Here is a 15070-nt window from a genome sequence, read left to right as displayed (position 1 = left end):
CTTGAACACCTCGATTAAACGTGATATTCATAAGAAACCAAACACAAAATTGCAATTGACACACAAAATTGTTTGTCCACTTTAACAATTTTTTTTTTGTGATTGCGCAACACTTCCCAACTCATTATAGATGTCCTTACAAAAATTTTTCAGAAAATTTGTTTGGGTGCTCGGAGGCGTCAGATCCAAGGGCTAATACACACGAATAAACAAGAAAGTTGCATATATCTAAAAATTGGCTTGTAAATATGAAAATATACATGAAAAGATGGTGGGATTATATGTCAAAATTTATTTTTGATGCTCCAAGGCGCCAGATCCATGGGATAATATGAAGAAAAAAAAAAGAAAATCATGAAATTTCTAAAAGTTGGCTTGTAAATACGTAAATGTGCTTGCAAAAATGGTGGGGCTTCCCCTACTTACTACGAAGGTTCTCATAAAAAAATTTTGGTGCTTCAAGGCGTCAAATTCATGTGCTACTACACACGAAAAATCAAGAAAGTCACATAATTCCTAAAATTTAGCTTGTTAATGCGAAAATAAGCATGAAAAAATGATGGGGTTGTACGTTAGGCTTCCCCAACTCATTACGAAGGTTCTAAAAAAAATTTATTTTTAAAAAAAATGAATGCTTCGAGATGCCAGATCCTTGGGCTAATACACACGAAAAAACAAGAAAGTCAAGTAATTTCTAAAAGTTGGCCTATAAATGTGAAAATATGCCTGAAAAATAGTGGAATTTACGTTACGCTTCCCCAACTCATTACGAAAATCCTCATAATGTTTTTTAAGAAAAAATGTTTGAGTGTTTCAAGACGCCAGATCCATGGGTTAATATACAAGAAAGTCGTGTAAATACCAAAAGTTTGCTTGTTAATGCCAATATGAGCCAAAAAAATATGGAACTATAAGTACCACTTCTTCAACTCATTACGGAGGTTCTCATAAATTTTCAAAAAAAAAGCAATTTAGGTGCTTTGAGGCTCCAGATCAATGTGCTAAAAATACGTGAAAAATCAAAAAGATCGCGCAATTTTTAAAAAATTGGCTTGCAAATGCAAACATATGCTTGAAAAAATGTGAGTTTGTATGTAACGTTTTCCAACTTATTTCGAAGGTCCTTATAGAGTTTTTTAAGAAAAAAACTTTGGGTGCTCCGAGGCGTTTGATCCATGGGCGAATACACATGAAAAACAAGAAAATTAGAGTGATTCTTAAAAGTTTGCTTGTAAATGCAAAAATATGTTTGAAAAACGGTGGGATTGTACTAAACGCTTTCCCAACTCATAATAGAGGTCCTTATAATGTTTTTTCAGAAAAAAAAGTTGGGTGTTCCGAGGTGCCTGATTAATGAGTTAATACACACGAAGAACCAAGAAAGTCCCATGAATTCTAAAAGTTGACTTGTAAATGTAAAAATATGCCTGAAAAAAAGGTGGGACCATACGTAATGCCTTCCCATCTAATTACAAAGGTCCTAATAATTTTTTTTTAAAAAAAATTGGATGCTCGAGAGCGCTAGATCCGTGGGCTAATACACATGAAAAATTAAGAAAGTAGTGTACTTCCAAAAAATTGCTTTAATATGTAAATATGTGCTAGGAAAACAATGGTATTGTACGTAACGCTTCCCAAACTCATTATGGATTCCCTCATAATGCTTTTCAGAATATTTTTTTTGGTGCTACGAGGCACCAGATCCATGAGCTAATACACACAAAAAAAACCAAGAAAATCATGTAATTTCTAAAAGTTGGCTTCTAAATGCCTGAATATGCCTGAGAAAACGATGGGACCATACGTAATACTTTCTTAACTCATCACAAAGGTCCTTATAAGGGTTTTTCAGAAAGAAAAAATTGGATGCTCCGAGACGCCAAATTCATGGGCTAATATATATGAAAAAACAAGAAAGTCGTGTAATTGTTAAATGGTTGCTTGTAAATGCAAAAATATGCCTTAAAAAATGGTGGGACTGTATGTAGCAATTTCCCAACTCATAATGTAGGTCCTCATAAAGTTTATCAGAAATTTTTTATGATGCCTCGAGGCACCAGATCCATGGGCTAATACACGCGAAAAATCAAGAAATTCACTTAAATTCTATAAGTTGACTTGTAAATGTGAAAATATATTTAAAATGGTGGGATTGTACATAACGCTTCCCCAACTCACTACTGAGGTATTCATAAAGATTTTTCAGAGAAAATCTGGAACCTCCGAGACACCAGATTCATGGGCTAATACACACGAAATCAAGAAAGTCACGTTATAATTCCTCAAAGTTACTTGTAAATGCGAAAATATGTCTGAAAAATGGTGGGACTCTCACTCATTACGGTGGTCCTCATAAAGTTTTTTCCGAAAAAAATTGGGTGCTTCTAGGAGCCAAATCCATGAATTAATACACACGAAAAATCAAGAAAATAGCGCATAATTCCTCAAATTTGACTTGTAAACATAAAAATATGCCTGAAAAAATGGTGAAATTGTACGTAACACTTTCACAACTCATTACGAAGGTCCTCAGAAAGTCTTTTGAGAAAAAAATTGTGAGTGCTACGAGGCACCAGATCCATGAGCTAATTCACACAAAAAAATAAAAAAGTCTGATAATTTCTAAAAGTTAACTTGTAAAGGCGAAAATATGCTTGAAAAAAGATATTTAGATTGTACGTAACGTTTCCCTAACTCAGAACGAAGATCCTCACAAGATTTTTCAGAAATTTTTTTTGGACTACTCGAAGTGTCAAATTCATGAACTAATACACACAAAAAAAACTAAGAAAGCTCATAATTCCTTATAATTGGCTTATGAATGCAAAATTATGCCTGAAATAAATGGTTAACTAAACGTTTACCTAAATATACAACTAAAATACTTTAAGTTTTAAAAATTTGTGCAATTAGTAGTTTTAAGATAAAGTTTATATGTATGTGACAGGTTGATGATATTTATCTCTCTTATTTTTTTTTTTACCACTTCTATTTCTATCAAAATATTGAGATGTATTAAAGTTTATTTAGTTAAATAAAAAATATTTTAAAAATTCTCAATAATTCAGAATTGAAACCAATAATCTGCATCAAAGCTTGGAATATTCTCAATACTTTTGTCATTTATCATATATTGGTCATCATTCTTATCTCTTTTATGTGCTAGATACAATAGCTTTTTCCTTGTCCTTTGCATCCTTTCAACAAGTCATCTGCAAGTCTACTTATCTGACCATCATCTCAGTAGTTGAATTCAAGATTTAAAGTTTATAAATATTTATAGCGATTAGTTTATAAATATAAATTACTAAACAAGTTGATGCTTCACCATATAATTTGAGACCTCAATTTTAAGTTTTTTATTTCAAATTGATGTTTATTTAAAAGATTTGCACATAATTTCAACTTCAATCTTAAATCTCAAATTCTTCTACAAGTATATTCAACCGGAAAGTTATATTATGAAACCTTTTTATATTAAACATTTTAGACTCCCTTTGATAGGTTTACTTCTTATATTTTGACGTTGATTGATAACAATCTTAGACCAACCACTATTTGGAATCGCTATATATAATTACTTAGTTCTTGAATATCACTATTTATTCTTTATTATCATTATACATAGATTGTAGCTCGTACGATGTTTAATCATCAAAATATCATATGATCTTGAATGTAAATTCAAAATCAAAGATATCCCAACAAATTTCTCTTTTGATTTTTTGTTCAACAATACAAACTTCATATTGATCCAACTCCAGTCAAGGTTTACTAAAACAAGATGTTATGCTTGTTTCACTTTACCCTAGATAGATAATAGAAGTAGGGGTGAGATTCTGTTTTTGAGATTGTCATTGGTCTCCATCTATCATTTATAATTTTTAATTTCCTTTCGAAAAATTGAGATATATTTCAGAATCTAGAAATGAATTAAATGCCTTTTATTTTGAGAACTTCTTTATTGTTTCTTATCGATCGTGGCCTGATTTCCCTTTGAAAGTCTCTTATGTGTTATTTCTTTCTGCTTTCACACCATTTTGAGGTTCTCGGGGTGTATGTCATCAAAACCTCGACTTTTGGATCGTGACAAATTGATTCGCTTAAAAAGATGTGTACTTAAGCCTTATCTAGGTTCTCATCTTCCATTCTGCACAACCACACATTTTAAGAAACAATAAAATAAATATTGAATAAACATTATATTAATAAATTTTGACTTTAGGCCACCTATTTTTTTAAAACAGGCAACTCTTGTCCCCATGGACAAAAGGTAATTTTGTAGTTGGCTCCTCCACTACATGTAAATAAAGTTTCATCATCATAAGGATAAGTAATAGCTTTATCACACAATTTTTTTAGTGTTAAAGAGTAGATAGATGGCTTGCAAGTCTGTGGAGAACTATACTCACCAGTACAACACAACTCATCACGATTAAACGCTAAGCATCCGCTTTTGCACCCGATTACTGTCTCATTTTGATCTCGTACCTCTAAATCAACTTGATCTCCACAATGCACGTCTTTAAGATTCACAAGACAATCTGCTATCCCGCAATCAGGTCTATTTATAGGTGTAACAGAGACAGGTAAATTGAAGCCATCGACAATGCTAACAGAGTAATAGTCTTTTTCATTAGACGAATTTGCTATTGTGAATTGTACTAGGGTTGCTGGTGGTGTAGCACCCGCGCCATTACATTCTATTGAGCCGCTCTTGCAATCTCCGCTAAGACAAGTGAAATTTTGATCAGAAAAGGAGCAGAGATGTCTTGCCCATATTCTTCCTGACCATGAATTAGGTAGATCGAATTTTTTTGTTCCTCTCGAAGCTAATCGAAATCCTGTTGGGATCGCCGCTCCTTGACCTGCCCCACTTTGTGTAGCTGGCCAAATTTTGTGAGGACAATTATTCCTTATAAATAATTTGGTTGCATAACACCCTGCACAATATATCAATTTTCATCAATAATCATATATAAACTAAACGAATAATTCGAAAATGAAATGAAGAAAAAAAAATTGAAAATCTAGTAAAAATGAAATAAAATTTAAGAAAATTGTACTCTAAGTGTACATACAAAAAAATGTAATATTTATTCATTACAGGACTGAAAATAAATAAATAAATATGTTCGTTAACTTGAAAAATCTAAAACTATTAATTAAGCTAGAGAATTTGCAAAAAAAAAAAAAAAGAAGTTAAGATTACCATAGATGAAGAACAATGAGAAGATAACAACAATGGAGAAATAATTTGCCTTCATTTTATAAAGTATGAAATGAAAATTGATATTGATCGGATCTATATATAACAAGTTCTAAAATATTTAGTCAATTATTTTGTTGGCTGAGGTAAATAATATTAAATGTTGAGTAATCCTAAGTATTAAATAAAGGAATATTAAGGAGAGATTAAATTTTCTAAAGAAATTACTGAATTAATAATTGCAATTAATATTTGAGAACTTTGACCAATTTAGTTTTTGCTATATGTGGGACTCTCTTTACTATTTATTATATCACATTACTTTTTTATTTATCAATTTGAATAAATATTCTACATTTTTATAATGGAAAATAATTATTTATACGATATTTGAGTAATTGGTGCATTATGATCGCTACATAATTGCAAAAATGTGTTAACGAAATGAGACCTAGAAATTCTTTTGTCCGATCATGCAAATCTTCCAAATATTTGAACCGCGATTGGACTTTGGTGTGATCGCGCTGATGTAATAATTGGGTTGGGGCGGGGCGGGGCGGGGCGGGGAGAGTTGGGCCAAATTTAGAAGTCCAAAAGACTTTGTACTATAAATGATTATAGTTATAGGATCATTGAAGTTTAGTAGCTATAAATTTGTTATTTATAAAAAATGACTTCATTTTATGTTTTAATTTTGCTGTATATTTGTACTTTTTTCAAAAAAAAAATTTGCTGTATATTTGTACTTTTTTCAAAAAAAAATTTAATTTATACAATGATACAATTATAATTATAATACACTAAATAAAATACTTTCTTGTTATAGTCACTGAATGCCCCTAATTACGTTTCTAGAACTCTCAACTTCCCATAATTAAATTTAAAACTAATGATTGCGTCTCTATCATCTACAATTCCAACGAATAATTAATAACTTATATTAAATTAACAACTAATTTTACCTTATGAATAGTAATTAAACAAAATTTTATACAGTAGACAATCCAAAATTTAAAAAATGAAAAATAATATAATGTGAGTATCCAAGTTTTTAAGTATATGACCATATAAAAAATCGAAATGCCAACAAACTCAATTTTTTTTTCTTATATTCACATTTTTTATAAATACTTGAGTTATTAATTGTGTGTGTATATATATATATATATATATATATATATATATATATATATAAAATACAAAGTATTCAAATATATAAGTATTTCACTATATATAAAAAAATGAAAATCAAACAATCCTCAAACTCTTTTTGCTCACGTAAAGAGGGTAAACATGGAGAGTAAAGCACCGTAAAACATGTTTGATTGGTATTAATTAGGCATGTAAAATTATCTTTGCTATTTAATAAATATTTATATCTATATATAATTTTTTTTTTAAAAAAAATAGATTATGAGCTATAAAAGAATGAACTATAGTCATTTACCTTAAATATATATTGATGTTTGTTATATTCTATAGTTTTTCCCATAAAGTTTTACAATAAAAGTAATTTAATTTTTCTTTTACGAATTTAACTGATATAATTATCGTTGAATTTGTAAATAATTGATAAATTGATGTGTATATATGTTATACATTTAGTATACACATATGTATACATCGATGATAATTAATTAATTATAATGATTGCGGTTAATTGGATGAACTTCTTTATACTGCGCTTTACTATAGTTTTAAATTTTGCTTCTCTATAAAAATTGGATTATGGTTGTTTTAGTGATGCCCATAAATCATAATTAGAGTCGGAGTTAAAATTTTAAATTTAAGACTTACAGATTCTAGATAAAAAGAAATTTATTGAGGTTTTGATAAGTTAATTATAGGGCAACTTTCACATATAACAAACAAAAAATTCATATTTGTATGTTATAGCAAACTTTGCATAATTGCGCTCCATAGCAAACATAAAATTGTATAATTCGCTATACATATACAAGTGTATAGCCTAAATTGTATAATTCGCTGGCCTATTTCGCTGCAATTGTATAATTCGCTATCCTATTTTACTGCAATTGTATAATGCACAATTGTATAATTCACTACCTATTTCGCTGCAATATTAAGTGTATAACAAGAAGATATATGTTTTTCTCTCGCTTTATAAAAAAGCAGAAACACAATATATACACTTCTGTTGTATAAAGCTAGAGAAAATTGTATTTCATTGCAATTGTATAATTCGTTGACCTTTTTCTCTGCAATATTTGAAGTAAAATGTTTGTAAATTGTATAATTAAGTGTATAACACAAAGATATATATTTTTGCATGTTTATATACAATTTTCTCTCGCTTTATACAAAACAGAAACAGAATTATACACTCCTGTGTATAAAGCGAGAGAGACGAGCGAGAATGGAGAGTGGCGAGCGAGATTTCTGGGAGAGAGACGCTGGCAAATTTTAGCTAACGTTTGCTATGGAGCACAATTGAATCAAACCCTATCTATTTCATTTATTTTAGGTTATTAGTTTGCTATTATATATACAATTTTCCCTTAATTATATATATTAAGTGGTTAACATAAATACAAAATGTGCACTGAAATTATTAGATTATATCTAATTCATAGATGTAAGGGTAGCATCTGCCCATAATAATTAACGACAAACTTTTCCTATCAAATACTTTGAAACCTGGTAATCTCTGAAGAGATATCGTAACAGCGCGGGAATTACTATAAATTTTTCTTTGATCGGTAATATTTATTACCACAAATAAATTTAACAACAAATTGATTTATTGTCATTATATCCAGAATCACTAAAAAGTTTATCTATATTTATATAGAATGTTGACTATAAATAATCATGTTATATTATTACCGCGAAATATAAGGACAATTATATTATTGTAGTGGATGTTTTCCCTTCTTTTTTTTTTTTATATTAATCAAAAGACCAACATTCATTTTTATGAAATTCTTAAGTTACTATTATCAAAAACTACCTAATGCTAGCCCTAGAGTGATTGAAATGAAATCTCTAAATTAATCATATCCAAATATAGATAAACATTATACAAAAGCAATTTAAGTTGGGAAACCATGCAAGCCTTTCAATGTAACACACTTTTTCAAAAAAAGGAAATTTATTAATCTAAATGATAATATTTTTCATGATTAGGCCTTGAAATTTTAGTTTATTTTTAGGAATCATGCCTTACAACACATGTGAGGAATTTTCAGAATAATCACTCAATTAATAAATATTATTTCGAATATTTATATCTTTCTTAGTTCAATGTTATTCAATAAAAAATTATTTTGAGTGATCATCTATAAATCAATCTATACTGTAAAAACCAAAGTCGATAGAGAATTTCAAAGGTAAATTGAGAAAATAAAAGAATTTTGGTTAATTAATGACACCAAAATCATACTTTTAATTCTTTAAGTTAGGCAATAGAGATATTTCTTTTGAATAAATAAAGTTGTGATACTAATTATAGTAATGGTTCATTTTTGTCGTATTAAATCAATTAACTCGTTTTTTTTATATTAATTTCAAAGAAAATGTATCAATTCCCTTAAACAAAGAAGAAAATAAGGAAAAGAGAAAAAAAATTCTTTACCTATAATAGCAATTATTAATTATGGGGATGTAGTTACTTGAGATTCCTAAGTAAACGGCAACGAAAAAGACATTTAGTGATAATAAATTTTTTTTAGCGCTAATAAATTTTATTATTATAAAAATATTTAGTATTAATTGTATTAATATTATTGTATCCAAAAACGTTAAAGCATTAGAAGCATTTATATTCGTTGATTATAATAATTTATATTATATTATTTATCGTTAAGTAAAATATAACGAAAATTATATTATTATCATTGAATAATTATCATAAAATCCTTTATTTATTACTTGTACGTACATACACCAAAACAAAGGACAAAAGGAAAAGCAAAGTTAAATTCCCAAAATGAAGAAAGGAATTTATTTATTCAGATGTCCTAGATTTCCTTAATAAATATTTATGATTTTTGATATATATATATATATATATACACACACATATAAAAGGTGAATTTTGATTTAAATTTTTATGATATATAATTAAATTAAAATAAATTTTTAATTTGTTGAAATATGTACGCTCGATCCCTGTACATATATAAAACTTGATAAGTATAAATTATTTCAATATAAATATATATATTATTCATTTTTAGGTTAGAGTTCAGATTTAAAAAATGATTTAAAAAAAGTTTAAAAAATAGGTTGAATAATATTGTCATATAAATATTTATCTTTTTCATTTTTAGGTTAGAGATTAGATTTAAAAAATGATTAAAAATAATTTATAAAGAAAAAAAATTATTGCCCGCTCCAATTCAAGTGATGTTATTATACATAATTTGTCAAATTTGTGAAGGTTCCCAAGTAATAAGATACAAAAGTTCCCTTTTTAATTGATTGAAGGCTAAAAGTGCTTAGCTATACACAATTTTTTTTTAAAAAAACAATATTTGAGTGACCAAAAGTACAAAATTTCCTTTTTTTTTTTCTTTAAATGTTCATGTAAGATTTATAAATAGCCTTAAAAAGAAAGAATTTAGAACTATCACTATAAAGAAATTTGACCATAAAATAATTCAAGAAAATGCAAGAATATCATGCTTAAAATTTAAAATTGAGATTTAGTATTTTTCTTTACTTCTTTTTTTGTTTTAACCATAGTTTTTTGATGCAAAATCATAGTGTGACATGTATCTTCCCTTGTTTCGATCATGTAATAGATGAAATAACTCAAAAAATATTTTTTGTTCAAAAATGAAATTTTGTTGGAATATCCCTTATTAGTTTTACAAATCTCCAAAATCTCTCATTTTCACGCATCAGATTAATGTATCAGCGCATCAAATTAATGTATCAGTGCATTAAATTAATGTATCCCGCGCATCAGATTAGTGTATCAGGTATAAAGTGTATATCATATTAATGTATCATGTATAAAATGTAATGTATCTTACTTAATGATTAATGTATCTCGCGCATCAGATTAATATACCAGCGTTTATATTATTATATCAGTTTGAGAGATTTCTGTAATTATAAATTTATAAGGAACAAATAATAATTTTACCGTAAAAATATGTGATTTCTGTCCTCTGTTATATATATATATATATATATTCTCCACTGCCTGCAATAATTTAATTTACAAGAGAAAACATAATTGAAAATTGAAATTAGTGCAATCTGTTTCAATCTCAATTGGATAGAGACTTGAGAATGTGCCACTTTATTAAGTCCTTTGTAGATAGACAAAAAATAAATTATTATTTGAAAAAAAATGAAGAAAATTATATATATATATTTTATTTTATTTTTTTTTTAGAGAAATGAAAGGTCTAGTTATGATAAAGATTGCTTCATAAATGATATGAATCTTTATCCCATATCCTAGCTTTTGGAATTCCAATCCAATATAGCCAAACAAAGCTTTAGGTAGGTATGAATGTGAATATTAAAACTTTCCACTAGAAGAAAGTGGTACTATATTATATGTATCTACATTTTCTATAGCTAACTTTGGAAGTTCAAATGCATACTAATTAAATAATAGTAATTATAACAATAACCAATTCAAAAAGCATTTTTGAACATTAATTAATGTTTGACCAAGCTTTAAAAAAGTGTTTTTATGTGTATATTTTCAAAAATGTTTTCAAATGAGTACTATCGGGGGAAATTACTTTCTTAGCTTCTTTAAAAGAGTTTTAAGTATATATCTAAAGATATTTATCGTCTCTCAAAAGTTTGGTCAAACATTTCATTTTTTAAAATAAGTATTTTTACATAAATACTTATGGTGTTTGTTTGAATTGACTTAATTAAGTCGAAATAGTTTTTAATTAGTTTCGTAGTGTTTGAGTAAAATAAAAAAGAATATTTATAAACACTTATTTTTGAATCAAAACAATAAAAAAATCAGTCAAAAATCATAAGTCAAAAGCCAATTTAAATAAACTCTTAATCTTCTAAAGAATTTGATCAAGTACTAATCATATAAAATATGTATGTACATTCATGAGTTATATGTAAATTCCAATGATAAACATTGATATATAACCTAATAAGTAATAAATTAAGATGATAATTAATCTACTATTACATGTTAAGATTCATGTATAAAGAAACTATTACCTTCTAATACGTTGTTGTGAATGTATAAAAAAAAAGAACTACCTATATACCAAAAAAAAAAAAAAAGACTATATTCTATAAAGAACAAAAATTACAAATGATCACATTTGGTACTAAACTTGCTATACATGTGAATATACAAATTGTTTTCTAGCTAGGTCTTTTTTTATTTATATACACAAGTGAATATTACAAATTGCTTAGATTTTTCTATTCTATTTATATTACACAGTGAATTAATTGATTAGTTACAAAATTAGTAGCAATTAGCAAAGCCAGTTGAGATTACAAACTATCTAGTACATTAATTATAGGATGCATATTAAGACGTATATACGTTATTTTGAGTCAAATTGAATTTGATTTTGCGACTCTTTTTTCTTTTAAAGTTACGATATATGTGCTCTTTATTACTTGATATAACATTTAATAGTAAATTTATTCGCACTTGATTGACTTTAGGATCGCGTGTGTTAAGACATATATACACTATTTTGATCCAAATCAAATTGATTTTCTAACCCTTTTCTCTTAAAGTTATGACATATTGATATATGTACTCTTTTATTACTCGACATGACATATTTAATAGTAAAATCTATGTCGCACTTGATTAATTATAGAAGTGGGGTCTAGTGGATCACATAATTTAATTGTAATTAGTTGTCTTAGTTTATTAGACAGTTAGTTGTGATAAGTTAGAGGAGGTTATTAGCTAATTAAAGTTGATTAACTTAGTATATGCACATTAATAAAGAGCCTTTATCGGTACTAGTTAATTGTTATTGAGTCATTGATTTTTGTTATTCTAATAATAGAATTTTTTTCAATGAATTATGTTGTTTATTGTTGGTGTGATGACGTTTATATTTTATTTTATCATATTGTAGTGATTTTTTTTAATTAAATATATAGAAGAAAGACAACTCTCAGAGAAAGTGACAAAAAAAAATTAGATAATATATTCTTAAGGAAACTTTATTTATTTTTTGTCATTCATGCTTAACATTCTTTTTAATCATTCTTCTTCCTCGAAAAACATAAAAATTAATTACTACAACTATAAAATAAGAGTGGAAATAGCTAGTAAATATGGAGATCCACAATGAAATATATGATAATTTCATTTTAAAGATTATCTAAGTTGTTATCAATTTTTGTACTGTTACATTTGAAAATATTACTTCGAATTATTTGCATAGTAATAAAATTATAAAATTGAATATATATATATATGAGATATTATACGCATTATAGATTCATGGAGCTTAAGCTTAGGGTTTTACACCTCGTTTCATACTGTATAAAATGTTTTATCTCGCGCTTATTAAAACATTGTTACTATAACACAAACAATTTTTAGCAGCATTAAATATACACGATAACAAAGAGCGATAAAGCTTTTACCGGCACGACATTAGTCAATTGTTATTGAATATAATGTCGCTATAGACTTTAAAAACGTTTATCGCGAGTGCTAAATGTCACTACTAAAAATATATTTTCAGTGACAATTAACCTATTGTTATTAATTAATTATTGCTAAAAATCATTTTTGATATAGTACGATACAATATAAATTTTGCCATGTTTCCATGTCTAGGACTTTGTGACTTGTTTGTGGTCCTATATATACATGGTATGGTTCATCATGCTTTAGGAGATGAAGTAATTGTACAATACTAGTCTAAGTTTTAATTGTACAAAAATGACTAAAATGGAAAATCTTGATTGTCTACTTCTTTTTCTTGTTTTTTTTCATCTACATTTGTAAGTGTAACTTTCATACATCCTAATTGTTACTTTTGGAAAATTTGTTAATAAAGTAGCTAGAAAAGAGAGATACTTTTTTGAAAAATCCTAGAAATATTAGGACTTGAAAATGACACACTTGAGGAATATGATGAAAATAATAATAATAATTGTGATATATCAACTATTTATTTTTAATGTAGATATATATAGTTGTCATTTGTCACTTGTGGAGTTAGTATTACACTCTTCAGTATCGTTTATGTTTGGTAGGAAGAAAATGCTTTTTTACAAAAAATATTTTTTTAAAAGTATTTGTATATAATTTAAGATCGATAACGTTTTGAGAATGAAAGAAGGGTCTTGAAGGATTGTTTAAATAATAAGCGTGAGACAAATATATGAATTTTAATTGTTAGGGTGAGTAATTAGTCTTTGATATATTTTTATAAACTATATTTTAAGTTTGATTTAACTTTGAAAATGAGTTTATTAAGTGAGCACTCAAAGGTATAGGACATTTTACATATTTTTATAGAATTTTCTTCTCAGGATTTTCATAGTGTTAGAGATAAATATATGTTCGATTTGGATCGTACTTTATGATTATGATTATACCATTGTTCAATTAGGATCGTACTTTATGATTATATTTATTTTCCATTCCATCGAAAATTAATGTTATTGTATATACTTATGACCTCTATATCCATGTCTTGCAATAAGTAATATTCCCTTGACGTTACCATCTTTACCATTACGATATTGTCCATTTCTCAAATTATTTAGTGGATTAATTATATTTCACTCAAGGATCATTCCACATCATATAAAAAGAAAACAATATGTGATATTAACCAATTAAAATTTGATTTAGTACATTACTTTATAATAATAGAGGAGGTACAACACTAACCAACATAAACAATAATAATTCAAAAATTGAAATTATTAATCTCTTTCATGTTAATTTTTTTTTCAAACAAAAGGAAATAGTGATGATCAAGAGTAGTACTATCATTATCTTTATCAAATCTTTAATGAACTACGAATGAGTCAAGGTAAAATAGTAAGACTATTTCATTCTTAATTATAGTTCTCGATTCGAGCCCTGAATAGAAGGAAATTTTATCGAAAGCGTCACCTCCAAATAAGTCGTGCAATTCTAAATTTAACCGACACTTCGATATAAATTCTAAACACCAGACATATAAAATCTAAAAAAGTTAAATCATCTATTATTTACAAGTACGAGGTCTAAATTTTTTTATAAGAAATATTAAAAGTGGTCAATGGGAATGTACACTCTTGTCATTTCCAACAACTCAATGCCAAACTATTAAAAGACTTGAATGATATTCTCAATTTGGATCATACTCAACCAAAGTTAAGTTATGGTCCCATTTACTTGATATATCAAATTGAAGTGGACCCATCAAGAGATTACATCCACAAACCTCCTTTTAATATTTACCCAATAATATATATTCTATTTTCTCAAATCATCAAAATATACATTAAATTGCTTGCCTTATTACCTTGTAAAATCAATTATTTCTTTTCTCCTACTTAAATGTGATACACTTTTCTTTTCAATTTCGACATAATTTTGATATTTCAACATATTTCTTTTTATATCAAATCAAATCAAATTATCAGTATAAATTGAAACGATTGAAGTACATTTTGTACTTGAAAACTATTTAATTATATAATTCATAATTTATCTTTGATGACATGACTTGTATATAGAATATCAATTATGTTTTTAGTCGGATTTAATAATTTTGATCAAACACAATATTTATTTTAAAATCTATATTATTATTTTATGACTCAATCATTTTATAAGATTGAAATTCGAAATTTATAAATTCTGACTCCGGCTGGGAAGATGTGAAATGAGACGTATGGAATAGTATATATTAAAAC

Source organism: Solanum lycopersicum, chromosome 4 (genome assembly GCF_036512215.1).
Source record: "Solanum lycopersicum chromosome 4, SLM_r2.1".
NCBI classification, from domain to species: Eukaryota; Viridiplantae; Streptophyta; class Magnoliopsida; order Solanales; family Solanaceae; genus Solanum; species Solanum lycopersicum.
The sequence above is the reverse complement of the archived record's forward strand: the minus strand, read 5'-3'. Positions refer to the sequence as shown.